Here is a 27,490-nt window from a genome sequence, read left to right on the forward strand (position 1 = left end):
GTTGAGCTCATTGTGATCTGTCAAGGCCAAGGTCATAACTAGTCAACAGAGCCTCTACTCACACGGGAACCATAACCAGTATCACTTCATCAGGCACACAGGCTAAGAAGCAGCGAAGGGAGTCACAGCACCAGCAAACATGAGAAATTCCGACACTGACACTTACATAATAAAAATGATCTCCTTTTTCATTCACCTGTATCACTGTCTCACAGCCCATAAATCATTAAAACAAATACTCTGAAAGTGTTTATGAGCCTTTTTAGCAACTCTTAAAAGAACACATGCTTCCGAGTCGTAATACCACCTAAGGAATCGTCTTTCTGTTAAATTAACAGTGTCCCTTTAAAAACGCTCCACTGAGATTCTGATGGCACCTTATTAACAACTAAAAGTAAGAAAAAGAATGGTTACTTTCTTTGAATAAAAGTATATATTATGAAGCATATACTGGAACAAAGTCTGTTTTACTGCTAAAGATGATATTACAGACTTTTCTGTCATAATCACAATTAATCTGGACTGCAAATTTCTCTTTTGGTCAATAAAAAACTTAAGTTTAAAAAAAGTTTCTTACCAAAAATAGCCCAAGAACTCAGTTCTATTTTCCTTTCTTACATTCTTTTCCCACTAAATGTACCACTGAAACACTTCCTTTCATTGTTGACACCTTAGGTCATTTGGATTTAAAATCAGACAGCACATAATAACAAAGAAGTCTTTAAATAAAGCTTTCAAAATGGCAAAAATGGCATTTGGGGTCATGCCTCCCTCCTTGCTCATATAGATGACAGAGACAGGGACGCCGGGTAAGCTGCTACTACACAGCCTATTAGAATTGTTACATTAAAATCAATGTTCCTAGAGGAGGGATATAATTTACACATTAACTGGTAAATAAGTTCCTGCCTGGTTCTCTGTTATAAGCAAGTTGTTTGGCATGAAGTCAGTGTACCCTGAATTAAAACACTTTAAACTAAACAAGGTGATTCAGATTTAATTAAAAATATTCATTATTAAAATCTTTAGTTTTCTTCAGTCCAAGTTTATGCTGGCAATGACTTGTTAAATTAAGCAGTTAAAATTAGAGAACTTCATGGCCTTTGGTTAATTTTGAAACTAACTCAAACTTCCAGAGGATGCTTTCAGTTACTTTCTAAACCCTTCATCCTAAAAGTATTTTTTAAGTGCTCCTCCTTAGGAATACATGGGTCTATTATTAAGAACAAAATCCTCCCTAAAAAAATAAAAACTGTCCATCTATACATTTTACAAAATTACATTTGACACTCCCATTATTTCTGGAGCATGAGCTTGTAGCTCAGGGTAAGTATAACAGGAATCCTTTTAACTTTATGTGTATATATATATATATATATATATATACACACACACACACACACACATTAGGTTACTATAGAAAATAAAGCTCAATGATACAACCACTTCCATTAATCGAATATTTTAACAGATAAAACAAGTAATAATCTACAGATTGCCTTGCAAAGATAAAAATAGTAAGAATCAAATACTTTCTCTTGGGAAAACTGAATAAAGCAGGTTTCCTGCAGTATGATACATTAAAAGAAAAACCTCTGGCCAGCATTCTTAGAATCCTCTAAACTACTCACCCCAAAGTGTCCGGTTTTCCCGAGATTAAAAATGACTATGATAGTAATGTTAAGAAGATTTAAGGAGAAAAGAACAAAGAGAACTCTTAGAAATTCTCCCAGTACTTACAAGTACTTTCAAAGGAAATCTGAGCCGCAATTCTTCAGAAGACTGCTCTCCCGATCGTGAACACAATCTGAGGTCTAAAATAGATACCCTATCATGCTGGGCGGAGAAGTCACATTTCAGCTTACTAACTTCTACTTGGGTAAACAGTTTTACAACTCATAGAACAAACCCTGGCTAAAATTAACTGCACCCGAGCGGCAGGCAGGAACTCGCTGATTTGTATCATGTGTGCCCGGATTTATTCACTAGGACAACATCGGTGTCCTCTTAGTGGGAAATGTGGCCAAGGGGCGTGCTCTGGTGAACAATACACAGCATCATGATTATGCTAATTATTGAATTCAGTCCAATGATACTAACTTCTTTTAAGATGCTTTTGCAAGTACTGACAAAGAGTAAGCTCTTTTTCACTACAGGCATTCACTTGATTTTTAAGCATATTCAAATCAGACAAAACTTTGGCAACAAGGTGGCAGTGCTGTATGCGCTTCACAAGGAAAAGCCTGGTAAAAGGACAGAATATTCTGTCAGATTCCTTAGACAGTGTGACTAGATGTGGTGCTATGTGAAATTAAATAGGCATCAAATACACACACCACTAAGTCTATCAACAAGTAGCCTTTCCCTTGATATCTAATGAACTAGTTTCATTTACTTGTTTTTTGGCTGTGTCTTCTGCACCTCCCAAGGAGTTGCTACGAGGACACAGGTTCACTGATAAATTGTAACTGAGAACATCTCGAATATTTGCAAAAGGCATCGTCCTTGGCAAGAAGCATTTTGAAGTGTATTTAACTGCCTGGCTGGCTGTAACTAGTTAACTGTCCTCTGTAGGTGACTGACCTTCTATCTATAAAGCATGTTGAAGCTCAAGTTAACAGCTAAAGACCACAGGTATACAGCTGATATTCAAAGAAAATTAGAAGTAACATGGAACTTTCTTTAAACAATACAAACTCCCTTACTAGGAAAAACTTATACCAAAGACACAGAACTGCTTAATATTTATTCAAGATGGTTCAGGCTAGTTTGTTTTAAACGTTTAACTTCTGATGACATATTTGGCTCTTACTGGACACTTCATGAAAAATATCAAACCATGCTACAAATATCAATCAACCCTCCAAACAGCTCTGGGAGATGTCATTTTCCCATTTTTAAAAAACAGGTTTGGGTAAACAAGGAAATTCAATCCATGATTGTCCAAGGCTTCCTTCTGAATCAACACTGGGCTATTTCAACCCCCTCCTACCCTCCTTATCACATGTCTTCCTTATTAGCCATTTAGCTATAACCCGGTAGATATTTTCAGAGCTGTTAGTTTTCCTAATTTTAAAATGTCATGTCAGTTTAGATTTCAAGAGTTTTCTTCTACTCAACTCCCAAATTCCAGGTCTGAGCTCTAGGGGCTTGTTCCTTAACTCACGATTACAGTCAAGTGTCCTGTAACAGGGACATGACCATGTCCTTACAAAGCACTGTCCACCTGTGGCATGCAAACCCAAAGGGGCAAAGGAGATGCTTTTCATTGGCATGAGCTGGTAACCACCAACACAATCCCTTTCTGCCTGTTTACAAAAACTGTAGCTGCTACTCTGGGATTTCACCCCTACTGACCGATCTCAGGCAGCTGTAGCCAGCAGCCGTTCCACCCTCATGGGATGGTAGCTGGTGGCACCCACCACCATCCCAACCCAAAGTCACTGGAATGGGCATTTCCCACTCTGTGCAAAAAGTCAAAAGTTGGTACTTTTCATAGATGGCTGGCCTCTGATTAATATACATAGTCCTCAATGACCCACAGCAACCTTACTCTGGAACTCTTAAAGCCAAAAGAGGATGTTGTGAGGCTATTTTAGACATAATTATCTTTATCCTATATGTCATAGTTCAGTAGAAGAGTTTCTTCCCTAAACCAGAAAGAAAAAGCAAATACACCAAGTTTATTTCTGCATCAGCTCTTTCATCAGAGAGCAATATGATAGATCCTACATCAATTATACTGAAGGCAGGGGATGCTGAGCACTTTGCGAGCTCATGTTCATGCTGAGTATGACTCCACTGTTCTTTCTAAAGTGGCCATACCTGTTCCAAAATGCAAGCACCAAAACATTGCAAAGAAAATAGGGTATCCTCCAATTTACATTAGTCACCCTGCTGCTTTCTTTTCATTAGTGAAAATAATTTAAGAGTCAACTGTACTTTTGTTCCAGGCATATTTACAACAGTAGAGAAAAATCTATGTGCATCATTAAAAGTAAGATGAATTCATCCCATTCGTTCCCATGACCCTTTGGTGGTGGGGGAGGAGGGACACGCAGCACTATGCCAGTGGAGGGTGGTGATCTATGGACTCTTTCGTCCAATCGATCCATGAAATTAAAACAAAAACAAAAGAAAAACAACTGTTTTTATGAACTTGCATGAATGAATTGACCCAGATATAGATCCTCTAGAGGAGCTACATATATGGTTTTAAATTTTCTAGTAGTCGCATTAAAAAAATAAAATTAAACAGGTGAAATTAATTTTAATAATATATTTTATTTAACTCAGTATATCCAAGATACTATCATTTCAACATATAATGAATATAAAAAATGACTAATGAGATGGTGGGAGAAATGGAAAGCTAAAGAACTGAGACAGACAAAAAGAGGAGGGAAAATGATTTTTAGAAAGGAAAAAGAGCTAAAAGGCGGACACACGGACCAAAAGAAGGGGACAAGAAAAGAAGAAATTTCTTCCTAGGCACAGGATTCCCTCAGGCACACAGGCGCTCTCCCTGAACAGCCACAGCTATCTGATCACATCCTTTCTGCCATCAATATAGTCCTTGCTGAAGATCAACTTGGGATATTTATTGAGTGAGATTAAAGGCTCCCTATTTTTACAGCCCAAAGCTTCCAAAAATAAAAGGCAGAAAGGAGGTTCAAAGTATTTCAGGTAACCCGAGAGTCTATAAACTGTCTCTTTGAAAACTCTGTAGCTTTGACAGCCTGATCAATTTTTCTCTATTATATCACCTCTTGCTAGTCTAAGGCTGCATCAGAATTTAGAGACACTGACTAAATAGCACCTGTGTACAAATTCCATACCTTGGTGGGTTGTGCAGGAATAACCACTATTTTTCCTGCTTCCCTGCATCCATGCCCTTGGATAGTCCCTTCCCACACTGACTCTGGGTTGGACAGCAAGACAACAGCAGACATAACCCAGAGATTTGAAAAGTGCATGCCCATTGAGGCTTGTCCTCTCTTGTTGCACTCTGGAACCTTGAGACCATGGCATGAAGCAGCCCTGGCTAACCTACAGAGGATAAGGAGACTACATGGGGCAAAGATGCACCACTGCTGCTGAGGCCCTACACCAGCCAGCAAGATGACTGCCTGACATGAGTAAGGCCATCCCAGACCATGTGGCCCCAGCCAAACGGCCAGCTAACCACAGAGATCGGCCAGGCCAGCCCAAACCAGAAGAACCACCTAGGTGACCTATAAAATTGTGAGACAATAAATATTTGTTTTTCTAAGTATTAGGTGGCTTGTTAGGCAGCAAAAGCTCACTAATATACAATGTTCAAAAAGTCTATTACTCCATTCCTTTACTTTCAAATGAAACCTTTTAAGACTAATCTATCTTACTCTTAAAATTGACAATTCCATAAAAAATTTCAATTCTGATTACTATATTTACTTTACCTGTCATATCAACTATTGTTAATCAAACTAAAATGAAGCAGTGATAAAATTACTAAAATAATAAATGTTCTATTTATTTCATCCCGTCATTTCAAACAAATATCTGTGGCCTTCAATGCTACAATTATACATATGCTAAAGAAATGATTTCTCCATCTTAGCCCTAAGAGTGATTACACTGGCACAGTTCCTAGCTAGTCAGTCTGTCAATACTTCAGAAATGGATTAAGAGTACCAATTTATATGCATATGAACAGGGGAATCTAACTCAAAGAATAAACCATTTTTTCTTCAGCATTAATTTTTTTGTAAGCTAAAGAAAGATAGTAGCAAACTTCAAGAGAGTTCTTTTTAAGACTTTAATAGCTAATTTAGCATAATTTTATAACATAATTTATATCAATACTAGAAAGTATTAATTCTATTTTAAGACTTATGTTAATGGAGTTGATTTTTTAAAAAGTATCTTAGAATTCTAGTAGGAAATTTTACCGTTGCCATACATTCCTAATAGTCGTCCATCTAACCAACATTTATTAAACGATTGCTTCCTGACATTATGAAACTCCCAAGCATTTGCAAGCTTTGTACAAAAGGCGTATGCCTTTGACTATAGCAGAAAACAGTGTAAATGACAGTTCTGCCTTCAAGAGGCTTACAATCTTATAGGAGATGTGGTAGTATACCACATTTTCCATCCAAGGTTGGGACCGACTTAAGTTATATGTGGATTTCCTATTCTGCAGAGGGTTGGTGCCCCTAACCCCCACGTTGTTCAAGGGTCAATTGTACATAAACTTTCTATCAGATGAGAGAGTAATCAGTAAACATTCCAAAGAGTAAAAATTCATTCCAGTAGAAATCTAAGAAAAAAAGGAGAGACTTGCAGTTAAAGTAATCAAGAAAGGCATCTTGGAGGAAGTGACATTTGAACTGAGCCTTTGCATGCTGATACGCTTTCAACAGCAAAAGGAGTTGAAAGAACATTATACAGAACCAATAACATAAGCAAAGACAGAGAAAAAGGGAAGATTTAATGTATATCTGGGGAATGGCTTGGATTCAGATTCCAGCTCTATCAATAGCTATTTTGACTACTAATAAAATTCCTTGATTTCTCCAATATCTATAAAATATCCAATCAGAGTATGGATATGGAATCTACAGCAAGATTGCCTGGGTTCAAATTCTAGCTTCATCACTTAGTAATTGTTTACCTTGGGCAATTACTCTCTCTTTGCCTCAGTTTCATCATCTTTAAAATGGGGATAATAATATACATACTTCATAAGGTTATTCAAATATAAATTAGTATACATTTGTAAAGCATATGATTAAGTAAACTCAGGCTTATGCATATACAGCAAGATAGAAACACAGATGTGTATGAATATAGATATAGCTATATCACCAAGGACAGCACCTGGTATACAGTAAATGCTAAATATATATTTAAGTTTTTCCCCTCTTTCTGGTGTTCAGAGAATCACACTAGAGCAAAGGGTCAGACATGTTTTCATGTGCTCCAACATTAGCCTTCACTCAGTTAGGAACAGAGACTGTCCCTCCTCTACTTTGAAACTGGGGGATTCCTCCTTTCTCTTGGAGGTAACAATTCTGCACTTGCTAATATATTAGATGCTAGGCTTGAAAGTGCTAGACAGACACAGCATGGCTGCCAGATTCCAACAAAGGAGTACTAATGTCTTATGTAATAAATACACCTTAAACAGAAAAATAAGCATAGGCTAATTAAGTATAACCGGAACCTCTATAATTTATTAGTATTCAAGCTAATCTAAAACAAGAAACTTTAAATGTACTACAATTTGAGATTTTAGGATAAAAAACACACCATTAGATTTAAGGCCACAGTGATTAAAAAAGTAGGTTAAAAAAATCTTACTAATTCCAGTCTAATTTGACTTCAAGTAGTTATATATCCAAACTAAAAACACTTTTAAAAAAAAATACATGTTTTTATTGATTTCAGAGAGAGGAACGGAGAGGGAGAGAGAAACATCAATCGGCTGCCTCCTGCACGCCCCCTACTGGGGATCTAGCCTGCAACCCAGCATGTGCCCTGAGTGGTAACTGAACCGGTGACCTCCTGGTGCAAGGGAACACACTCAACCAACTGAGCCACACTGGCCAGGTCTGAAAATACTTTTAAATGCAGTTTTATTACTTGAATCTATCAACAAAATGTTAAACTGAGTTCCCTCCATTTTTAAAATGAAAGTACTAATGACAGTTAACAAATGATACTAAAAAAACAACAAAAAAACACAGTAAACTGGTAAAAGTACTTGAAAATATTTTACTATGTTGAAATAAGTAAAATTTTCCTGTAGTCTTATACTATTGATTTAAAAACCTTTTTCAGAAATATTGCAAAGGTACATTTTACCCATCACAAACCAAACTTTATTGCCAATTCTGCATTGGTGGATAGAATCTGAATTAATGAGCTATTGTGAACTGCTAATCATAAATGCCCACTTCTCAATTTACTCCATCTAATTGCAGGAAAAATATTAAGAAACAGGCAACATGCTATTAACTTCCAAAATCTTTTGGTACTTTAGTACCAAATAGTAATTTGTTATTTCAATCCACACTGCTTCACATGCAAGTTTACTTCAAGAACACCTTCAAACATTTTTAGGGTAAGGGCTACCCTACTTCTAACCTGAAATTTAAGACTTTTGAGGAAAAGAGGGCTGTAGAAGAGTATTTTAATAGAGCTGTACTGCTGTGTTCATTCAAATCCCAACTCTACCACTGACCAAAAATGCACATACAGCAATCAGAACAGTACTTAGAAGAATTTTTAAAATACATATTTTTTAGCTATATAAAGTAACAGTGAAGGGGAATTTCCTGATTGAAACACCTGTATGAGGTAGTTACAGGATCTATTTGGGGTTTTAGGTTCTCTATCTTATTTCAGGCAGGTAGGGAACTTGGCCCAAAGTTGCACAGGAACAGCCCAAAGCCACCCACTTTACTATTAATAATTTCAAATATGTTTTCAAGGCTCCAGCTATTCCACTCTCAAGTCCCCAAGCATTTGGAAGACTTGTTTGAAGGGAAGATAGATACCCGAATGTGTGGTAGAACACAGCACTTGTTACCAATTTACCAAGAGTCTTGAAATCAAGAATTTATTCTCTAGTCCTAGTTGGTGTGGCTCAATTGGTAGGGAGTCGTCCCATGTACCAAAAGGTCCCCAGCTGGATTCTCTGTCAGCACACAGGCCCAGGTTGCAGGCTCCACTACGGTGGGGGGCATACAAGAGGCAGCCAATCAGTGTTTAGTTCTCACCTTGATTTTTTCTCTCTCTCTTCTCCTGTCCCTTCGTTCTTAAAAAAAAATTTTTTTAAATCTCTAATTAATTTTTAATAGTTTTGCTGTAAGTGGCTGTGGTCTGCTCCCAACCAAGATAAACTGAGAAGTGGTCACTTTTAGGGTAAGCAGTTCAAAATCAACCTCACACTAAGAACTTCAATATTCTTTATTATTATTTTTTAATATATCTTTATTGATTTCAGAGAGAGGAAAGGAGAGGGGAGAGAGAGATAGAAACATCAATGATGAGAGAGTCATTGATCGGCTGCCTAGCCCGCAACCCAGGCATGTGCCCTGACTGGGAACCCCGATCGCCTGGATCCTAGGTCGACGCTCAACCGCTGAGCCATGCCCAGCCGGGTGTACTTCAATATTCTTAAGGGATTCTAACTCCACTTGGCTTCAAGAATCCAATTGGTGGCTAGTTCCTTCAGGGGGTATAGACTGTTCTCTTGATAAATGTACATAGTTGCATCTCTCAAGCACCAAGTATTCATTTTAAAAAGTGCTCCAATGAGTGCTCATTTTCAAAGTAGCAGCAATAAGCAAAACGAAAACAAAAAAACAGAAGGCTCAACAACTCAGCTCTAAGAACTATAATAGCCCAGTAATTATACTAACCCACGAGGCCATCCTCAGAAACAGCAAAGACCAGTTCCTTTACAGAGGCTGGACCACAAAAAGAAACGGACAAACAGTACCAGGGTATCTGTGGTTGACTGCAGACCATGAAATAGACAACTATGTATTTTAGATCTAATGCTCCCATTGTAAGAATTGATTTCTTCTTTTTGTTGACATTATACTCTTGTTTCTGTTTGTTTTTTTCTTAAATGCTCTTAAAAATGACTAAAAATTATTCTTTTTAGTTTTGCAAGTTGAGATCCTTTCTTGTAAACCACATTTAAAGGAGGAGCTCTTGATAGAGCCGGATTTCTTTAAGGCTTAAAAAAAACCTCTCTTTTTAAGTAAGATGAATGGAATCATAAAAGGGTAGCATGTTAATAAATTGCAACTATCATTCTGATTTTGAATAAGAAAAACCTTGTCCTTATTATTCAAGCTTAAAAGATACAAGATTATAAAATATTAAGTGGCCAGTTAGACAAAGGGTATTCTATTTGTTCATACACAGTATATCACAACAAGGTACACCCAAATCACCACATCAGACTAGTACTCACTGTTTTTTGTATAAGTGTTAAACAAGCTATCTCTTTTTCTACGTATAGGGGTGGGTCAGTGTCCAGGAAAAATAATTAATATAATCCAAAACATTCCCAAAAGCACGAGAACAGATACTAAATTAATCTCTTTCGAAATCATCTTTAATTCTGGATGCTGAAGAAACAGGAACAGTAAGTCACATTTAAGTCATGATTCTTTAGAATGTATTGGACAATTTCTGAGACACACTGAGAAAAAAAAAAAGTATTAAAAATAGCCAAGAGAGGGACTAGGCAGTAGCTAAAACATAAAGGCCAGGGGTGAGATCAAAATTAGAAACATATAATGTCTGGTGAACTGTCCATATAAGGGTATCTTTAAATCAGTAACTAAGTAAGGATAATCCACTGGGCAAAATAAACAGCTGCCATCATCAGAACGGCTGGTTCTCCATCTCTCATTCAGAAATCTCTCCAGAGCCCCAGGAGACAAGTATGACTTTATGCTTCCATGCTCAATAATGCTCAACAATGTTGGGAGGTATTTTCAAAACTGGTTTCAACTTTCCTGGTCCCAGATGAGAAACTTCAAGTACTTGGATCTTTCCTTTTTATGAAAGTATGAAAAAGCAACAGTAGAGGGAAAAGCACGGGCTGAGCATTCCTCACCACATCTAGTGTGCCATGTTTACCTACGTTCCCCCACCCCATGGGCACCCTGCCGCCAGGGGAGGCTGCTGTTTGCTGTTCTCTTTCCTTCTTCACTGAACTCACGGGGAGTCTTAACCTGGTGCCGAGCACTCGATAATTGAAATAAAAAGGACCCTACCTTCTAGGAGTTCATAGTAGTGTGGAAGATAGATACACGAATAATTCTAATACAGTGCAGGGCCTATAACAGAAGTTTGTACAGAAGTAAGGGCTGCAATTCTCTTTGGGGCTTGGGGAAGATTTTGCTATGGAAATGACCAGGCAGAGAAAGGGTGAAAGGTGTTTTAGGCAGAGTGATCAGTGCAGGCAAGAGCTCAGAGGCAGGAAACAACACGGCATGCTCTGAAAACAGCAAAATAAGAGTATGTGTCTCTAGTGTAAGTAATGGGATGTGAATGAGAGAAGAGGTAGGAGGAGATTAAGCTGAAAAAGTAGATTGGCGCTAGGTTGCCGAGGTCCTTACGTGCCAGGCTAACACTTTAGCCCATTATCCTGTAGCCCTGGGGCTCTCAACTCTGGCTTCACAATAAAATCTCTTGGGAAGCTTTACAATGAAATATTGATGCCTGGCATTTGTTAGTATCAATTAATTGGTCTAGGATGAAGCATCAGTACTTTTTAAAAAGCTTCCCATGTAATTCCAGTATGCGGTCAGGGGTGAGAACCACCGCTATAGGCAACAGGAGTCAACACAATTGTGTAAATAGGATGATGATGTAACATGTGAAAAAAAATGTCATGGGCAATATTGTAACAGGTAGATTAGAGCACAGGCTAGGGAGCAACGTCCGTTTATAGGCTAATGAGCACAGGTGAGAGAAAAGAGTCTGCCCGCAGTTACTAACATTTTATGGGTCACTGACCTGTATGAAAGGCTAAAGCCCTTCCCTTAGGAAAAATACACATCAGAAAATGTACATATATTTTCTGGGCAGTATGAATCTCTTTAAGTAATTGATTCAAGTTAAGAAACCCTGCCCAGCCAGGTATCAGGAGGTTATGGTTTGATTCCAGGTCAGGGCACATGCCCAGGTTTTGGGCTTGATCCCCAGAAGGGGGCATGCAGGAGGCAGCTGATCGATGATTCTCTCATCACTGATGATTCTCTCTCTCTCCCTTTCCCTTCCTCTCTGAAATAAGCAAAAACATATATGTATTTTTAAAAAGTTAAGAAACCCCAGTGATGAGAAAGAGGAGAGACTTTTGAGGTAGAATCCATAGCATCGAGGACTTTCAGGTGAGGGGAAAGGAAGTAAGGGTGACACTACCATTCATTCCTAGCTTCAGAGTTAGAAATAACAGGTATTGTGCACTTAAGTGTCAGGAATCATAGCGAGCGCTCAACATGCACTTATCTCACTGAATTTTCCCAATTCTGTAAGCCAGGTTGCTATCATACCTATTTCATAATTGAAGAAACTGAGATTTGTATACATTAAGTAGCTTGTCCAAGGCTACATGGTGATAAGTGCTGGAGGAAGAATTTAATCCCAGAGAGTATGACTCCAGAGTTTGCTGTATTAACCTCTTTCCATACTACCTCTGGCAGGCAGTCCCCATTAATTAGAAAGAGGAGACTGGAGGAATAAAGTAGGAGTAGGTTTAGGATGAGGTTAGTTTAGGGGTAGGGATATAAAAAAATAGTTTTAGACATGTGTTCAAGTCAGTACAAGACATAAAGATGACAATATATGTTAAATCAGAAAAAAATAGAAGGGAGCTCAAAAGTTGAGAGCAGCAGATACGGTAATAGAAGGTTTACGGAGCTCTCTCCACGTGCCTGGCACCATGCTCAGTGCTTTCTCAGTGGTGTAAGCGCTATCATCTTCTTTCCTTTACAGCTGAGGACACAGACATGGCAGATCAGGGGCACGCAGCCAGTAAGTGGGGGAGCCCATCTTCTTAGCCCCTAAACTAGATCTCTCTGGCACTGCGAAAAGAAGTGGAAACCATGGTGTCACAAGTGGTAGCAGCTCCCAATCTGCTCTAAGACCCAGAATTTTTTTTTCTTTGAAGCTTTATATATTAAAAAATTGACTATATTTATCCAGTTTCATAACCTAAAGGATTTTTATATTGTTTCAATTATTTAATGAGAAATAGGTGATATCTCTGTCTCCACCAATTTAAATATCAGAGATACATTTTCATAGGAAATATGCAAACTTAGGTGCAAACCTATGTAAATGACAAATTCCATACAGTGTTATTATCAGAGTCAGAATTCAGAACAATTAGTCTACTGGAGATAGTGTCTTGTGTTTCCTGAGGCCACAAGGAAGCCAGGAAGTGGTAAAATTTCCTTTTTTTATACTCTTTTTGTAGTTCGAAATGAATGTGGTTTTGGTGGAGGAGGGTCAATGGAGGGAAAAGGGGGACATCTGTAAAACGTTCAACAATAAAGATAAGTTAAAAAAACAACCACCACACTCCATAAGTCTAGTTACTTCACCTTTAACGGTGGAATAATTTATGCACTGCAGTTTCAGGTAAAAGCCTGTTATATTTCAACATTTAAGCATCTTTAAAATACCTGTACTAAAAATGACATAGCCTGTGAGTCAAAAGCATTTCTTCTATAAAAGTACAATATTATCCTATAATTTTTTCCTGTTTTAGAATTAAAGTACCTGAGAGAAATATAAAATTCCAATTAAAAGAGTCTTGAACTACTGTTGCACAATCTTTCACTTAAGAGCAAGAATTCCTTCTACAGCCCCTATTCCAGTCACCTGCCACTACGCTTGAAGGGCCCCACTGAGGGAAGTCATTCTTTTCTAGGGCAGCCCACCTCATTACTGGAGAACTCTCACCAGAGCTCAGATGAAATCCAAATTCTTTGCCTTGTAATTTTCATTCATTCATACATACAAACATTGAACACTCCTTTGCCCCACCATAAGCAAATTCTACATACCACCCTCTGCTCTTCCTATTCCCCATTTCTACGGGGTTGCTACTGTCTTTCTTTTACACCCTCTCCTTCAGATCCAACAACCAAACGCCTTCAGCAGTGGTTCCTCATGTGACGTCCCTTCTCAGTCCATCACTATCCTTGTCTCCCTCCTTTGCCAATGGCTCACCTAAAATGTGGGTTCACAGACGTAAACACAATTCATCAAATGTGGCCTAACTAGCTCAGATTTTTAGCAGCCACATTATAGAGATGCTCATATAAGCCTGTGGTCAAATAAAGTCCTAGCTCTTTTTCATCTTAGGTGCATCTGAGATTCCCCTCCACCCCCAAGCATTCCTCAACTTCTACAAAAGGCTTCTCCTTGGTATATTTCATCTTGCTAATATTAGAACATTATTACAACCTATTCAGATTTTTCTGAATGTAGAGTCTGCTATCTATGGTATTAGTCATTTCTTCTAGGTTTGTCATCTTGAAATGAAGTAAACTTATTTCAATCCAGATATTTATAGAAAGAGGGCATTGTTATTAAAAATATGCTATCAATGGGAACTCAAAGTAATTTACAGATTCTCTGGACTAAGTACTACTCTCTGATACATACGTTATCAATTTTTAACCTTTTTAGGGGGTAAGGGCCCCTCTGAAAATCTGATAAAAGCCATAAAATGTTCATTTGTACACAGCTTTATGATCAATATCAGACGGCTCATGGACCTCCATGAAGCCCATCCACTGGCTTCCTACTAAGGTGCCCTACCTTAGGGATTCTAGTACCTGTGAAAAACATTTCTGGTCACTAGAATTCATTAATATCCATTTTAAAAATAATTGATTCTCCTATCTAATGTCCAACTTAATACCCAAAAGGAACCAACTAACTTGAAATTGACTGACATTAACTCACTCGTTCTATCAGAGAAGGTATCCAGAAACTAAGAAATCTGGCCAAAACCAAAGCACAGATTATAAGAACACTTTAGAAACAAAGCACAAGTACCTACAGTTATATATATGAAGATATGAATTGCACCACTGTTTGTAGTGGGGGAATAAAAAACAAGAGAAAACATTCTAGATGTTCATTCACAGGGAAAGAGTTGAACAAATTATGGTATATTGAAAACTTTATTTATTTATTTTAAAACCAAGAGTTAGACTTATTTTCTATTGACCTCAAGAAATATCCATGATCTATTTAGGAGGAAAAGCAAGCTTCAGAATAATGCATAGAGTATAATCCTATTTTAAAAAGAAAAAATTCACAGACCTTCTGTTGTTAAAAGTGCATTTATGAATACAGAAAAATGTGTGGAAGAATTCACATCAGGCCATGAACATGGGTGGAGGATTCTTTTTTTATTCATCCTTGCATACTTTTACTTTTTACAAGTAAATACTGCTTTTACAAAGTAAAACATTAAAATTTTTGAAAAAAGGGGAAAAAAACTAAATAAAGGCTGACAATAGGATCTATCAATAAAGACTCAGTTCTCTTACTCCATCTCTCCTACAGGTTTTCTAAACAATTTCCCAAAAAGTTTCCCACCCATAGTACGTCCTGGATGAAACCTAACTTCCTTTTTGACTTCCAGTGATTGAGTTTCTCACTGTCTTGGGTGTTTATCTCTACTTCTTAGGCACTCTTCTGTTAGACATATTAAAGTTGTATTATATAGTGTAAATGTGTCCACAATTCACAAGTGTGCTTTTTCCCCCTTTGGAAAATATACATGTCAGCAGAGCCATGAACAAAAAGTATGTGGAATCTACGCTAGTCCACAAAATGCCTGCAATCCAAGCACTATCAATTCTCAAGTGAAGAAATATGAGCATAGAAGCTGTTCCTGCTGGCTCAGTGGTTCTCAACCTTGGCTGAACATTAGAATTACCTGAAAGCATTTTTAAAAATACCAGTGTCAGGGTGCCACTTCCACAGATTGTAGTTTAACTGGCTTGGGCCTAGGTGCTTATTTTAAAAGCTTTCTACATTATTTGAATGGACAGTGTTCCATTTCATCCTATTCCTTTCTTCTTCCAAATTTTTACAAAAAGCTTTTCCTTTATCAATTAAGGCTAGTAGATACATTTGGGAAAGCCAAACTGATCAATCAGCTAATACCATAATTTATATTGTCCTATGTTGACTTTTGATGCCTGACTTAAAGTTACTTAAGTCTATGGCTATCATAATCAGGAGCCCTTCACATGTCAAAAGAGTATTTGTAGCCTCACCTTAATAATCATTTATCATTTATTAATCTTGGAGACAATGGTTTTATAAAACATCTTAGGACCTCAAACATTATGTTGGGGGGGGAGTGTCAATAATGCCCTGCCAATTATTTAAAATGTTGCTGAACATTAGTCAATTAATAGATTTCCTAATTTTTTGTGCTAAGCTTTATAAGTTTTTAAAATATTCATCACATTGCAAAAAATTGATAAAAAAACAAAAACCATACTTGAAATATTTCCCCCACTCAAATTTAGTACACTAGAACAGTAGGATACCCCACAAGAGAAACATCAAACTAAGAAATTCATTAACAAAATGAAATATTTATTAGTACATATAATAATACAGTGAAGACAGGATTCTATACTTTGAACTCATGCTGCAAGTTATGCAAAAATATATTTTAAAACAAAGGACAATTATATTATTTATAATGGCTGGCATTAAGAGATAATATCTACAAGTGCAGACAGATGAGCATGTATTTTCTAGGACGCTTACAACGGTCCATTAAAGTTCTGACCCAGGAGTTGCATTCCTACACATTTACCCTAGCAAAATGAAAGCTTAGGTCCATACGAGAAACCTGGACACAAATGTTCACAGCAGCTTTATTGGCAATAGCCAAAAATCAGAAACCACCCAAATGTCCTTTCAATGGACAAATGGTTAAACTGCGGTACATCCTACCAGAAAGAGCACTCAGCGTAAAAAGGAATGAACCACTAAAACTTGTGACAACTTGAGTGGATATCACAGGCACTATGCTAAGTTTTTTAAAAAAGCAAGTCTCAAAAGGCCACATACTGCGTGATTCCACTTATATAATATTCTCAAAATGACCAAATTATGATGCTGGAGAACTGAATAGTGGTAACCAAGGGTTGGGGTGGTTTATAAAGGGCAAGAGAAAGCCTCGAGTTGATGGGTCAGTTCTGTGTCTTGATTGTGGTGGTTACACAAATCTATACATGATCAAACTGCACAGAACTATATATACAACACACACACACACACACACACACACACACACACACGAGTGCATGTAAAACTGGAGAAGCCTGAATAAGCTTGTGGGTTGTACCTAGGTTGATTTTCTGGTTTTGATCTTATACTATAGTTACCTTTAGGGGGATCTGATCAAGGATACATGGGACCTCTCTATATTTTTGCAATTTCCTGTGAATCTGTAATCATTTCAAAGCAAAAAGTTTTTTAAAAGCTTGAGAAAAACCTGAAGGTGGTCTTTTATTTAAGACACATAAATCATTATTCTTTTTAAAAAATTGAATTTATTTGGGTGACACTGGTTCGCAAACCCATAGAGATTTCAAGTGTACAAATAAAGCATCATCTGCACCCTGTATCGTGCACCCACTGCCCAAAGCAAAGTCTCTTTCCGTCCCCATTTTCCACCCCTTTGCCCACCTCCCCCTTCCCTCCCCATTTCCCTCTGATTATCACCACACTGTTGTCTGTGTCTGATGTTTTTAAATCTCTTCACCCCCAACAACCTTCCCCTCATTTTTCTTAATCTAAGTGAAAGTGTAAACAAGTAAAGAGGAAAGATAAAATATAAGGCTAGAGAGAAAATGATGACTGGAATCGCTCATTTAACTCAACAAACCAATGCGGTGGCTGCTAATCAATATCCTCACTTTTCAGATGAGGAAACTGAAAGTCAAGACATTCAATTAAGGTCACACAGTTGGCAAGCAGCAATGATGTCAAAATTAAGACCATTTCAAAGCAAAGAGGATTTTAAGAAAAAAAAGTACCATTACTGTAACAACCAAGTGTTTAAAAGTGACTTAAAACAGGAAGGTGGAATGCTACAGAAGTAAATCACAGCACCCTGCAGAATATGTCTCCCAAGAACTTACGTCCATGATACACATTAGCCTAGGATAACTGAATGCACTTGACCAGATGTGTATTTGAAACTGTGGTTATTTTTTATTAATCTTTCAACTTTTGCTTAGAAACAAGAAGAAAAGTAACACTGATTACTCCTCTTTAAACGGTATTTGCTGAATAAAAATAAGTAGATGAAAGTGAGCCAAAATTAGAAAATAATACAAACAGGCTACTCAAAATGAGAGGAAAATAAAGCTGATTGACTATCACAAAGCCTATTCACAAATGAGAAAAGGCTACAACATTGTCAAATGCAAGGCAGAAAAGTCTAAATTAGGTTAGAATAAAACATGAATCTGCATATAATGAACAATAGAGCTAGCAAGATGAATATTTATTTGTAATAAAATACCTTTAAATGAAATCATAGTTAAGACTGGTTTCAGTTTGGCTTAGAAAAAGCAAAAGGGAAGTTTCTGCCCTTCTGTATCATTCCATCTCCAATATAGATTATTACATATTTAACAGCAGCCCCAAAACAGGCAATCGTTTATTGGATAAACTCAATGCAAGTAAATGGGTATTTAAAATGAAATTTGCTATTCCGGTTGTAAAGCCTCTGAGATAAGGGTTTTTTTCTAGAGAGAAATAGCATCTCAATTTGAATTTGAAAGATCCAGTAAAACCTCAGGAAAAGACAAATTTAAAACATTGGGAGTATTAATCACCCTCTTAAACTGTAAACAATCAAGTAACCCACTTTATGTGCTGCTTGAAGAAAATAGAGTAATTGCAGTCAGTTCTGTCCTGAGGATCATCTCTGAAATCAAAGGTGTTCTTTCCCCATAAGTTATCTTCCTAAAAGCAAACAGTGATGTCAACATGTTGGTTTTTAGAAGCTCTGTAAATCACAACTCAGAAAGCAACATGCAGGAATTTTACTCGAGACTCAACAATTTACAGAAGACTGGAGTGAAATGGCCACACAACTCTATTCCCATCCATGGCTTTGGTTAATACAGTAAAATCTGAAAAAAAAATTCTTGTCATCACATGTCCTTGGAATTTCTTCCTCACAAAGAAGGGTCAAAAAGCAAATATAGAAAGTTAGAAGATATCTATCATATACTCTTTATGAATTTCTCTGCCTCTGAAGACATCACATGTGGTTTATTTTTTCCAGGTAGGACCCTAATACGTTATTTTGATATGTCATAATGTATGCCATTTTTGCATGGTAGAAAGATATACATTAGAATCTCTCTATAGTCCCTGGAGAATTATACCAAAAAAGTACATTTTCAGTAATGCCAGATTATAGTTCACAGTGAATACAAACTTTGGAAGTTTTGGTAACTATCCTTGAATAGAAATGTTTCTAAGGTATGATGATGACAACTGTGGCTGTGCTTTGAAAAAATATTTTTAAAAAATATATTGAAATATTTAGATGACACAATTTAATAACTGGGTGGGATATGTTTTAAAATAACATGGTGTGGGCAAGTGGGTAGGAGTTTAAACAAGATTGGCCACAAACTGATAAAGCTGGGTAATGGGGACATAGAGATTAATTATATTATTTGTCTTCTTTGGCATTATGTTTGAAATTTTCCAACATAAAAAGTTTTGTATTTCCTTACACAGGATCTAAAATATACCCATGTAACAAGAAATTCTGAGATTTATGCAGAAATCCAGATTTTTAAAAAATGTTTTGATTTTGAGAGAGAGAGAAACAGAGAGGGAGAAGGGGAGAGAAACATTGATCGGCTGCCTCCTGCTCACCCCCTACTGGGGATCAAACCTGCAGCCTGGGCATATGCCCTGACTGGGAATCGAACCAGTGACCTCTTGGTGCATGAGTTGAGGCTCAACCACTTAACCACACCAGCCAGGACAGAAATTCAGATTCTTGAATGTTTCTGCTACTGCATATTCCCAGGCAAATCATCTCACCTGACAGTACCAGTTTCCTTTTTCTAAATGCAGAATGGTACATGATTCCTAAGGTTGCTTCCAGTTTTTACTCATTGAGAATGCTGTTTTGTTTTACCGAGTTGAGTTTAAATTCAGCATGTTAACTGTCTATAGTCACTGAAAAAAAAACGGTGGCAATTATAGTGATAAACACTCCACTATTTCCCAATGATATAGTGAAAATGCTCACTCCTCAGAAATCTATTTGAGAATCTTTAAGAGATTACACATATCACAAAATGTAAAGTGAGCAGTCTCCTTAATACAGCAATTTTTCCCGAATAAACTATCAAACAATATTGCATAAATATATTTTTTGATGACTGCTCACTCATCACAGAATTGTTTATAAGAGTAACAAATGTAACCAAATTACCCTCTTAATAAGGGACTAGTTAAATATATTATGGCATACTCTTATAATGTAATGCCATGCAGCTATGCAGAAAATAAAGATATTCATTCACAAGGATAGGAGTATGGCAAAGGGACACACGAACCAAATGAAAGAGCTCCCAATGGCCAACGTGGCAACAATTAGAGCAACAACCTTGTATTGGATTATAACTCAAAGTATAAATATCCATTCGCCTATACTGATATAAATGATTGAATAAATAAATGGGGGAGCACAGCTAAATCTCACAAGCAGAATTGCAAATAATATATGCAGACACTGCCTCTGCCCTCAAGGAGGTGGAACGTAAGTCCCCATTTCTTAAGTGTGAACTTCCTTCCCAAGAGTACAAGATGGAAAAAAAGAGAAAAAAGTAACGACAGTAGAGAAACCTGACAAACGCTACCTCAGCCAGGACATCAAGGTCAACATCAACAGTGGTAAGGCATGCAGATAGCATGCACCCTTGAAACAATGTGATGAAAATGGCACTTTGCCTCTGTGGTCTCCCCTCCCCCAAACACACCACCCCAGTCTAACCATGAGACAAATCCTGATGGGGGGGCACATTCTACAATATCTGACCAGTACTCCTCAAAATTGTCAAGGTCATAAAAAAACAAGGAAAGAAAAACTGTCAGAGTCAAAAAGAGCCTAAGGAGACCTGATGGCTAAATGTAGTGTGGAATCCTGGATGGGATCCTGGAACAGAAAAGGACATGAGGTGAAAACCAAGGAGATCTGAGTAAGTATGAACTTTAGCTAATATGTGTCAATATTGGTTCATTTATTGTGACAAACATATCACACTAAGTGTAAGATATTAATGATAGGGGAGACTGGGGGTTCTCTGAACTATCTTTGCAATTTTCCTATAAGTCTAAAACTGTTCTAAAATAAAAAATTATTTATATAAAATGAAAAGGGAAATTTTAAATGAAGATATAAACTTATGATGTGGAATGATGGCCTATATATAATAAGAGTTATTACACAACAGACATGTGATGAACATATTTTTGTTTTTAAAATATACATACATGTAGTTATACACCAAAAAGTCTGGAAAGCTATCCATTAAAATCTTAATGTCTCAGTGGTAGAATTACTAGTGATTTTCACCACCCCCCGTTATGCTTTTCAGTTATTATCTGGTTTTGTGCTTTCACTAAGCATTGATTACTTTTAATATTGAGCCCCATTACTTCTATAATCAGGTACAAAGTTATTTTATTTTGGAAAAAAATGAGATGTACAGCATAAAATAGCTCAAATTACTATGCATTTATAAAACCACTAAAATTTACTTTTTCAAGGGGAAATATTTTTAAAGGCAGTATAGAAAAGTGATTTCATCACACCTAGAGTAAAATCCTGTTTTCACCATTTACTATCAGTGTGACCTTGAGTAGTTCAATAACCTCCTTCAATTTCCTCATCTTTATAGTGGGGAAAATGTAATGCTCCCAACAAACCTATTGATCTGCAGAACTGCCCTAACATTTACTTATTTACTTATCAATATAAATACATATTACATACTACGTATGAATATATATTATATAAAATATATTCCATAACATCAAATTGTTAGAAAATTATATAAGTAGTAGCAAAGAGTTCAATGTATGTCAAGAGCCTGAGCCTACTGAGGCTCTATAATGGTTACTGTTACTGAGATGAATAATAATTTAAAAATTTAAGAAAAATAAAACACTATCAGGAAAAAAATTAGTTTCTCAAAGAATATAACAGGGAGCAGTGAAAGAAAAAACCAGTACCTCAGCTCATTCTACATCATCTGTAGCAGTTTCCCAAACATCTCTGCAAACTAGATATTCATTATGGTGATTAAACATGTTGTCAAGATGCCTACAGGACTACAAAGAATCTTCCAGAAAAAAGACGTGAAAGCCACTTTTTTAACCACAACCAACTTAAACTAAGTTTTGGAATATTAATACACCAAGTCTCCCTTTCTATGGAAATACTGTTTCCCTATCTATGAGTATAAAGGCAATACAAATGAACACCAGCCATAAAATACAAACTAAACTTCTTTAAATCTCTTAATTGTAGCTATGAACTTTAATAAACAGCTTTTACTCAAGACATATATTTTGATCCTTATCAAAATTCTGGGCTGGGAGTCTATCTCAATAATATTTTTAAATTACCCCAAGTACAACCCTTACAACACACAAAAATCGCAATACAATAGACAAGTCTAATCACACTATGAATTAGTGAACTTTTATAACTAAGCCAAACCCAGGTCAGAAGAATCCATTTGATTCAAGTGAAAAGTTTAACCAACCTAATTTATTATAAGGTCGAGGACACAGACCCCTATTTTAAAGACCTGCTAATTTAGGAAGAAATTAATCAACATAAACAAAATAACAACAAATCACTATGTCAATTTTTTCTACTACATTAGAATATGCACAATGTTCAGTTTGGTTGTTAAAGGAAGTTAATTTAAACACCTTTTAAAATAACAAAAACACAGACATATTCCAGGAACTATATTCAGGTTGGTATACACAACCCAGTGTTGGGATTACAACTATACAAAGACTGATTTTACAACATACTCCAAAGCTTCTGTATCCAGCAGTAAGTCTTACTCTAACTCTCCTAAAAGCAGTCATTACAGAGACCTATTCTGATGATGTCATTTTTGCTGAACACTTTAGAAGCCTGGAGCTCGCTTTTGTCAAATATGCTTAATTGTAGCAAATTTTAAATTCTCTGAGAACAGCTATGATTTATGGGAAGGAACAATTGTCATTCAGAACTACTTTTCGCAAACAGATCAAGCTAAATAAACTTCTGGTTAAAAAAAAAAGAGGGGACTGACTATAAGGTTTTTAATAAGGTTTTCTTAAAAATTATCAAAGCAAATTTAAAATGGGAATTCCAAGCTTTTGAGTAGCAATGGTATCTAGGTAATGAGTATATTCCTATACAATGTTCTCTATTGTATTAGTTCTCTAATCCCAGAACAATCCTATACTTAGCACATCTACACAAATTTCTTGTTAGTAGCTTAACTGTGGTTCTGATGTTTTTACTAGCTGCTCATGAGTGGTGAATATCACAGTACTATTACTAAACCATTAGACATTCCTCTAGCTTCAAGATACCCAACAACTACCATCATAATTAAGGAAGACTCAGAAGAAGGAATACTCAATATGATCAATATCAATTTGTAGGGTTACTCTTAAAACTTAGACACTACATTATGTGATGTATAGGGTCTTTCTTTTTTAAGTTTAATAAAGCTATACATCTGCACTCACATTAGTCTGCCTCCGGTTCAGACACACTAATAGAAACTAAATTACAGGACAGCATCACATTTATAGTATATACAAGGATAAAAGAAAAATATAAGACAGTGTAAAGCATCAAAAGCATAAAATAAAATTTTGCCAAAAAGCTTCCTTTTCATTACACTATGACTACAGAGTCCAGAGAGGCAAGACCATACAATTCATATGTTTTCCCACACAAGAAACTAACACAGTCAGTTGTTAATGGCATTTTGAAAATGTTACAGTATAATTACAAAATGACACAGGTTAATATTTAAGGAGAATCAAATCTCTTAGAATAAAATAAATATTTATAAGATTCAGTTTCTGTTTTGTTAAACATTAAAAAAAGTCTTGGAACTTAAAAGGAAACATAAAAACAAAGATGACCTAGTTAAATGAATTCCTGATACGTTTTATTATTTTAGGGGAACTTTTACCTATAAATGTTAAAGCATGTGGTTTGTGGTTTTGGTTTTCTTCCCAGTTCTAGAAATTGACTATGAATCCTTTTGTAGTATTTACTTCTCTCTTCCCATCTGACCCCCAAACCTGCTTTGGATGTCTTTTGTAAAATCTTTCAAGACGAGTGAATTCAAAGATCATGAGCTCCTGAATAAAGAGTTAAAATGACAGTATCATGCAACTATCCTAACTCTCTTTAAAGTAATGTTAGTCTTCTAGAATACCAATCTAATTCTTAGAAGCAGAAAACACAGGAAGCTCAATGTTCCAAGAAAAATTAATAATAATTGATTCATCCTGGCTACCCAGGAAATACACAGCAAGGATCTGTGTTCTGTGTAAATACTGACAACAAATCCATCTAGTAATACCCACCACCCAGGGACAAGAAAATAGAAAAAGAGGTCATGGAACAAATGCACAATGACTAAAAAGTACAGGAAGAAAACATAAATTTAGGGACAAGAAGGAATCAGAGCTTGATGAAATGCGATAGATCTGTGAGCTACAGAGACAGAAGCAGGTAGAGGTGGGAGAAGAGACCACCACTGATGGCAGTGAGTGGAATGTAGGTGGGCAGGAAGTGAAGTGGACAGAGGTGAGGGGTAAGACAGGCGGGAGCTAGAGATGAAAGGAGCTGAATTACAAGAGATAACAGCAACAAAAGCTGGGAGGTGGCAGACCAGGAAGGAAGCACACCCAAGGAAATAAAAGAGTAAAGGGAGTAGAAAGTATTTTCAATGGGAGGCTGAATCATGAAAAAGGCAAGAAGTAGACAAAATGCAAAGACACTAAACAAGAAATTACAAACAGATGAGAAAAAACGTAAAAGTGAGACCAAGTGATCAGTAGATAGGGTAGAAAGGGGGTTAAAGAAATGAAGTAAAACAGGTGTACTGAAGAAGAAAGTACTTTTTAAAAATTGTTTCTGGAATTTCACTGTATTAAATTTTAAAATCTGTTCTTCTGCACCCTGGCCGGTGTTGCTGAGTTGGTTGAGCGTTGTCCCATGCACCAAGAGGTTGCTGGTTCGATTCCAGGTCAGGGCATATGCCCAGGTTTTGGGCTCAATCGCCAGGAGGGGACATGCAGGAGGCAGCCAATCGATGTTTCTTTTGCACAGGAATGTTTCTCTCTCTCACCCTTTCCCTTCCTCTCTCTCTAAAATCAATAAAAACATATTTAAAAAATAAATTAAATTAAAAATACAACCTATATTTTGCTTTTATTTCTGTTGGGTAAAACTTGATACATAAGAATGAAAGTTTCCTCAACTTACAGAGAAGAAAATTTTTGATAAGGTCAACTGACTCAGTTGCAAAATGTAAGAAGAGCTGAAAACAGTAAAATTTACTTATGTCAGTTAATAATCTTAGCTCTAACCAACAAACTAATTTTCATAGCAACACATTAATGACCTTAATGACCAATTGCTGTATTTGTTAATTACAAAAGCTTTCTCTCTCTCTCTGTGCTTATCAGTAGCATTTGGAGAGATCCCCACTACAAAGGAAGTTTGACGGAAGTTTAAAACAAGGTTAAAACCATAACGGTTAAGATACACTGTAAATTTTCTATAGATTTTTACTACTCATGTTATTCTATTCTCCTAGGTAACTAAAAACAGAACACAGATGAACTGAAAAGTTCATCCTTCATTTCTACCTAAAAACAGCAAACAAGAAAAAAAAACATTAAACAAGAACATAAAAATAGTAAAGAACAACTGCGAAAAAGAATGGCAATTGTTCTGTTCTTGATCCTAGAAAATAACCTAGAGGGAAGAGCAACTGTACCAAAGGTCTATTTATAAAGATATAATTCTTATTTTTACACTAAAAAATAAAGTCATGAGATCTTCAATCCAAAAAATTGTGCAAGAAAAAAGGAGGCACATGCAGAGACTCAGAGTAAAGATGAATCTGAAATCGCAGACTATGACAGCAGCACATCATTATGAAGAAGCAATTTATCAACATCCTGCACTTTTACTAATTATTCAGTGAAAGTGAATTTCTAGTGGCCAATATCCCAATACATTGTTCCTATTTCTCCTATTATATCTACTAGCTCTCTATCCACAAAGAATAAAACTGATCATGAGTAGATTCCTAGCTACTGCAGTACAGGAAAATAACTCAAATATTATATGCAAAAGCAGAGGAGTTAATAACGAAAATATATGAAACATGTAAAGAAATATGCTAGCATTCTTGTCACTCGTATTTTCAGAACTATCTTCTTTCAGCTGCTCAAAAATCCTAAATGACATGGGGGTCGCTTCTTAAAATCTGCCATGTCTTCAGGATTTTACCATTCTTCCATGAATATCTTAATAAGTCTCTTGGCCACACAGTCCATTCACAGGCATCCGACATTACTGTTTACTTCTAGAAATAGCTGCTGTTCCACAGGCTTGAGCAGACATCTTGAAGGAACAAACCTGGTTCTTTGATTTCTACTGAGGACATGCTGAAACTAGGATTCTCTCTCATATTCAAAGATAATATGGAACTCGAACTGTGCTGTTTCCAACGTAAGATGCCTTTAAAAAAAAAAAAAGTTAAAAATCAACTACATTTTAAAACACAAAACTCTAAAAAAAAAAAGTGTAAATTCTCATACATTTGTCTTACATTTTGGCTAAGATGGAAAAATAAGTAATTTAATTAAAAAATTTTACTCTTTCACTTCAACTTTAAATATACTATATTCTCCCAAAAATTTAAGAGGGCATCACAGGGTACATAATAAAAATACTCCAAATAATTGACAGTTCCTAAAATTAATTTTAAAAATCAGTTGAAACTGTAAAGAAATTCTGGTGATTGACTTTTTGAATTTTACCATGGCCAGGATAGAAGATGGGCTTTGAGAAAGTACTTTCTCTATATTCATATCTTATTTGGAAATGGTATGAACAAACATGGTTTGTGCTGACCTGTAAAATGGGGTACTAAATTGATGACCTGAAAAATTTCCCACAGGCGTAAAAGTGTGAAACTACATATTATCTGGTAATAAAACTTGGTACCATTGAACCAGCTGTAGGCAAGTCATCTGACTTTGCCCCAATTTTCTTATCTATAAAATACAAGGCTGGTTCTTCTTACAGGGGCAGGCGGTTTAAAATACAGATGCCCAGACCATGCTCCCAGGGTTAGGCTAAAACATCTGTTACTTTTACAGTAAACCCTGGGTCATTCTGAAATACACTTCTACTTAGAGAACCACCACACTAGAGCATGTTCAAGATCCAGTTCTACAACCCTAAAATTCATAAAACAGGATATACAGATTTCATTAAATTATCCAGCTAGATAGGCTTAAAATATGAATCAGTGTATCACCTTCCCTTTCCCTAAAACCCCCCATTTAGAGAAGAGCCTGAAATTAAGGCTAACATGCCAACTGGATAAAAACTTCAATACAGATTTTAACCCAAATTTTCCAAATTATTTTCTAGAGTATTTAAATAGAACACGATTGCCCGGTCAGCGTGGCTCAGCGGTTGAGCATCAACCTATGATCTGGGAGATCACAGTTAAATTCCCAGTCAGGGCACATGCCTGGGTTGCAGGCTTGATCCCCAGTAGGGGGCGTGCAGGAGGCAGCTGATCAGTGGCTCTCATCATTGATATTG

General features: G+C 36.4%; 1 protein-coding gene across 4 annotated transcripts in view; it reads right to left on the reverse strand.

The window, feature by feature from the left end:
- SLC20A2 (solute carrier family 20 member 2) overlaps positions 1 to 27,490 on the reverse strand; it is a 96,106-nt gene that overhangs the window by 64,092 nt on the left and 4,524 nt on the right. For 2 of the 4 annotated variants that reach the window (XM_087814193.1, XM_016195602.2), the window contains one exon: positions 26,291 to 26,392. The exons of 1 other annotated variant lie outside the window; for it this stretch is intronic. The gene's annotated coding sequence lies outside the window, so the exon portion shown is untranslated. Of the gene's footprint in view, positions 1 to 1,740; positions 1,917 to 26,290; positions 26,393 to 27,490 lie in introns of those variants that run through there. One more of the 4 variants, XM_016195603.2, reaches the window with a different exon arrangement.

The sequence above is a fragment of the Miniopterus natalensis genome, chromosome 2 (genome assembly GCF_054644295.1).
Source record: "Miniopterus natalensis isolate mMinNat1 chromosome 2, mMinNat1.hap1, whole genome shotgun sequence".
In the NCBI taxonomy this organism is placed as follows: domain Eukaryota; kingdom Metazoa; phylum Chordata; class Mammalia; order Chiroptera; family Miniopteridae; genus Miniopterus; species Miniopterus natalensis.